This window comes from Lutzomyia longipalpis, chromosome 1 (assembly GCF_024334085.1).
Source record: "Lutzomyia longipalpis isolate SR_M1_2022 chromosome 1, ASM2433408v1".
NCBI classification, from domain to species: domain Eukaryota; kingdom Metazoa; phylum Arthropoda; class Insecta; order Diptera; family Psychodidae; genus Lutzomyia; species Lutzomyia longipalpis.
This window is the reverse complement of record NC_074707.1, coordinates 28,222,705-28,227,704: the sequence shown is the minus strand read 5'-3', so window position 1 is coordinate 28,227,704 and position 5,000 is coordinate 28,222,705. Positions and strand designations below refer to the sequence as shown.

At 35.1% G+C, this 5,000-nt stretch overlaps 3 non-coding genes across 3 annotated transcripts in view; all 3 read right to left on the bottom strand.

Annotated features, from left to right (window-relative positions):
• The window catches only part of LOC129788243 (large subunit ribosomal RNA), a 3,896-nt gene extending 3,668 nt beyond the window's left edge, over nt 1–228 (bottom strand). The window contains exon 1 of the ribosomal RNA XR_008750355.1: nt 1–228. This exon is cut by the window's left edge and continues 3,668 nt beyond it. This is a non-coding gene — a ribosomal RNA (large subunit ribosomal RNA).
• Nucleotides 229–497: 269 nt separating this feature from the next.
• On the bottom strand, nt 498–664 carry LOC129788216 (5.8S ribosomal RNA). The gene has a single exon (XR_008750329.1). It is a non-coding gene; the product is annotated as a 5.8S ribosomal RNA (ribosomal RNA).
• A 458-nt stretch (nt 665–1,122) lies between these two features.
• Nucleotides 1,123–3,179, bottom strand: LOC129788231 (small subunit ribosomal RNA). The gene has a single exon (XR_008750344.1). It is a non-coding gene; the product is annotated as a small subunit ribosomal RNA (ribosomal RNA).
• Nucleotides 3,180–5,000: the final 1,821 nt, after the last annotated feature.

Genomic DNA, 5,000 nt, shown 5'->3' with positions numbered 1-5,000 from the left:
TGGGTTAAGTAGCCCCATTCAAGATGGACTTGAATTTACATATCTATTGCAATAAGCTAATGAACTCTCCATACACTGCATCCCCAGTTAATTAGTTAAAATTAATGGGCTAAGTGCTGGGCTTTTCCCGTTTCGCTCGCCGCTACTAAGGGAATCCTAGTTAGTTTCTTTTCCTCCCCTTATTAATATGCTTAAATTCAGGGGGTAGTCACATATGAGTTGAGATCGCATTTTATTTTATTTTTGTTTTTACATTTTTATATTGAATAGCCCCTTTGCAATTGCAATAAAAGTTTTATTTTTCGTATATATAGTACATGATTATTATTTTATTCAATGACTTTGATATATACCTTCTTGTATTGAATTACTTTTCAATTCGGGTACATTCAAAATGTATTTCAAACATTTTATTAAGAGCATGAATCAAAAACAGAGTCATAGCCCCAATGTTTTTTCAGTTAGGAAAAAAAAACAATTTGAATTGCTTATTTTTACGACACTCAACCATACGTGGTCCATGCAGTTTCCGATAAAACTTTTGCATGTACCGCAATATGCGTTCAAAATGTCGATGTTCATGTGTCCTGCAGTTCACACGATTTCACACAGTTAGCTGCGTTCTTCATCGACCCACGAGCCAAGTGATCCCCCGTATAGGGTTGATTATTAGTTTAATTTCTTTTTATTTCCCTTTTTGCACATATAAGCAAAAAAGAGAAGTAAAAGACAAAATGATAAAATAAAATAATATGGCTGATAAACGTACATTCATACATTTATCAATAATGTGTATTTTTTGGGGTATTTTACATGCCATGTAGAATAAAGAAATACCTAAGCTCCTTAAAGCTCATGCAGATTTTAAACTACACACATGTTATATACACAAAAAAATTAAATATTTTCACGGTCATCCAAATGAGAATTCTTTGTGAATTTTCATTTATATTGAATTGGCATCTGAATATTAACAGATTTAAGGAATGAAAGAATATCATTCATTTTTATCCCGGCTTCAATATGTATTTTTTTTTGTGTATATAAACCGGACTTTTCTGCAACGAAATGTAATTTATTGCAAAAAAAAACACTCAAAATGTAGATAAATATATAATTTATCAATGATCCTTCCGCAGGTTCACCTACGGAAACCTTGTTACGACTTTTACTTCCTCTAAATAATCAAGTTCGGTCAACTTCTGTGTAACATACCAAATTACTACAAGAGTATTTCGGCGTACACGTCCAGAGACCTCACTAAACAATTCATCAGTAGTAGCGACGGGCGGTGTGTACAAAGGGCAGGGACGTAATCAATGCAAGCTTATGACTCACACTTACTGGGAATTCCGGGTTCATGTGGACAGTTACAGTCCACAATCCCAACCAAGAAAGTGGTTCAATGTTTACCCATACCTCTCGGTCAAGGATAAAACACATTGATACTTTCATTGTAGCGCGCGTGCTGCCCAGGACATCTAAGGGCATCACAGACCTGTTATTGCTCAATCTCATAATGCTAGACGCATTTTGTCCTTTTAAGAAGCAAAGTGTCCTTTCAAGACAAACCCAACAGGTACAACTCCACCGCATACGCAGAAAGTACAACGACTTGCTTTTGCAAGCAAGCCAAAGCACCCACGCACATACACGGCTTCAGCGTCATAATCCTGCAGGCATCTATTTAAAAAAGTTTGAGTCTCGTTCGTTATCGGAATTAACCAGACAAATCACTCCACGAACTAAGAACGGCCATGCACCACCACCCATAGATTCGAGAAAGAGCTATCAATCTGTCTTACTCATTTATGTTCGGACCTGGTAAGTTTTCCCGTGTTGAGTCAAATTAAGCCGCAGGCTCCACTCCTGGTGGTGCCCTTCCGTCAATTCCTTTAAGTTTCAGCTTTGCAACCATACTTCCCCCGGAGCCCAAAAGCTTTGGTTTCCCGGAAAGCGACTGAATGAGCCTAAATAAGTAGCCACATCCAATTGCTAGCTGGCATCGTTTATGGTTAGAACTAGGGCGGTATCTGATCGCCTTCGATCCTCTAACTTTCGTTCTTGATTAATGAAAACATCCTTGGCAAATGCTTTCGCTTAAGTTAGTCTTACGAGGGTCTACGAATTTCACCTCTCGCCTCGTAATACTAATGCCCCCAACTGCTTCTATTAATCATTACCTCTTGATCTAGAAACCAATCAAATAGAACAGAGGTCCTATTCCATTATTCCATGCAAAATATATTCAGGCGTTATAATTTTCATTACATTTAGCCTGCTTTAAGCACTCTAATTTGTTCAAAGTAATTGTATCGGCCCACAATAGCATTCGATAAAGAACACTAAAATGGGGTTTTTACATAAGGGTCGTGCCAAAGCTTAGAAGCAAAGGTCGTTTCCCTCACCGATAAAACATCCATCACACCAAAGGTCACATGCGCATCATTTTACTGACGCACATACAACAAGCAGTACAAACCCGTACTTGGGTATACTGCTCGTGTGGGATACAAATTCAACTACGAACGTTTTAACCGCAACAACTTTAATATACGCTATTGGAGCTGGAATTACCGCGGCTGCTGGCACCAGACTTGCCCTCCAATTGTTACTTGTTAAAGGATTTAAAGTGTACTCATTCCAATTACAGGGCCTCGGATGTGAGTCCTGTATTGTTATTTTTCGTCACTACCTCCCCGTGCCGGGATTGGGTAATTTACGCGCCTGCTGCCTTCCTTAGATGTGGTAGCCGTTTCTCAGGCTCCCTCTCCGGAATCGAACCCTGATTCCCCGTTACCCGTAGAAACCATGGTAGTCCTCTATACTACCATCAATAGTTGATAGGGCAGACATTTGAATGATCTATCGTCGGTACGAGACCATACGATCAGCCATAATTATCCAGATTCATCTAAAAAAATCCACCGAAGTGAATCTTGGTTTTAATCTAATAAAAGCACACGTCTCACCCACATCATTGCTGCAGGGATCCATGTTGTTTGCATGTATTAGCTCTGGAATTACCACAGTTATCCAAGTAACTGGGTTAATAATCAAATAAATAATAGCTGTTATACTGAGCCTTTTGCGGTTTCACTATAAGATAGTTTGTACATAGACATGCATGGCTTAATCTTTGAGACAAGCATATAACTACTGGCAGGATCAACCAGAATAATGTCATATCAATTTTTCAATATGCCATCAATAACATATACTCGACACATCAAATGACATGATGAGCATCATTATCATCAATTTACACGACACACCTTACTTAACGTACATTACGATGTTCGTAATATAAGACGACTAGTGTGTACGTATAACACATTCAAAAAATACACCACCAATACTAATAAGCTTCCTACTAACACATAGAAAAAAAAACTCACTAACATTTTAATCTTTATAATAAAATGAAACTCAATACATAGACAACTTTATTCGTGTAGCAAGACTCAGAAACTCACATTCAATGAGTTCCTATATCTTGTTTCTATACCATTTCTCTAAACTGAAATGGAAATGGCTAATTAAGTATGAAAAAAATTTCCTAGAATACCAAATTCAATTAAAATCTGACACTTTGATCTGAAACTGACAAAAATTAATTTCAAACGATCGTATTTTTGACTAAAAAAGTGTACATATTTTTATACACCAATTTGACATTTGTCTCATTCAATACTTCAAGCTCTGATCACTTTTGGAGCCTTTAATTAAAATCCTACTCCTTTTGTGGATATTTTATCATTCAACAAAGTTCTTAAATTCACGCGGTCATTGAACAAGTTTAAATTAAAATTTTATTAAATTTTAACATATCTGATCAACGTATATCCTTTGTAACTTATATAGCTATACTAAAGTTTCAATTTTACAGAAATTTTTAAGATCCTTTATGAATATCATTATTTGATTGGTTAATTCATACATTTTCTCTAGTTCAAAAAGATTTTTTTAGAAAAATCAAATTTTTGAAATCATTTTAGCTATTTCTCTAAATTACATCTTATTCTAGAACTAATTTTTCCAGGGGATTTACTATGAAATCTGTATGTTTCACACAGTGAAAAATCACGCATGAGTGCAGCAAAACCATTGCTCCAAATTATACAAACGCATTGTGAAACATTCGACAGTGAGAGAAAAAGAGTGAAAAACTGAAAAATCCTTCGTCCTGAACATAGTTTCCCGCCTTCGGTCTTGTAGGTTATTTACATTTGGATTGATCTATACTTAAATATTTAATCCCTTAATGAGTTATTGTAACAGAAAGGATTGCATGGAAGAATCATGCTCTACATTGCATATAGATACACGTCAAAAACACTCACATCGGTCTTTGTTGAATTACTGTAACTTTTTTTTTAGTTTATGTTTTCTTTAATTGTTTTATTTTAATCTACATGATATGCGAAAAGTTCATCAAAAAGTTGATTCAAATGCTTTTATATTTTAGTAATAATTCAAATATAATTATTTTTGCTTACTTAATTTCTCTAAAAAAATTAGTTCTTGAGTTCAGCAACTTCTTTCATATTCCCTCACATATTATGATTTAAATTGTACACTATTTTCATTATAATACGAAATTTTAATAAATTTTCTTCTTTTTTTGCAGATATTCTACTGTAATGAAATTATATCTTTAATCTCTCTTATCACACTTAAGCACATGAATAGAGTGAAGATTTGACATGAATGCATATGGACAGACATATATTGAGACAGTGTGAGTAGTACGTTTTCCATCCATTTCGCATTTCTAGAGTCTCATCATTCATAATCGTTGTATTAACCCTTTCGTGTCCGTTAGGTCAAACGCTGACTCAAACGTGAAACATTTTATTTTTCCAATTTTTTTTATGAAATTAATAGCTTTTCCAAGTTATGCATCAAATTCACGCAAAAGAGGTCTAAAAAGACGTTTTGACTTAAAAATATCGTGAGAAGGAGAGCGCATGTTTCACTCTGCGTTGATACCACTGCTT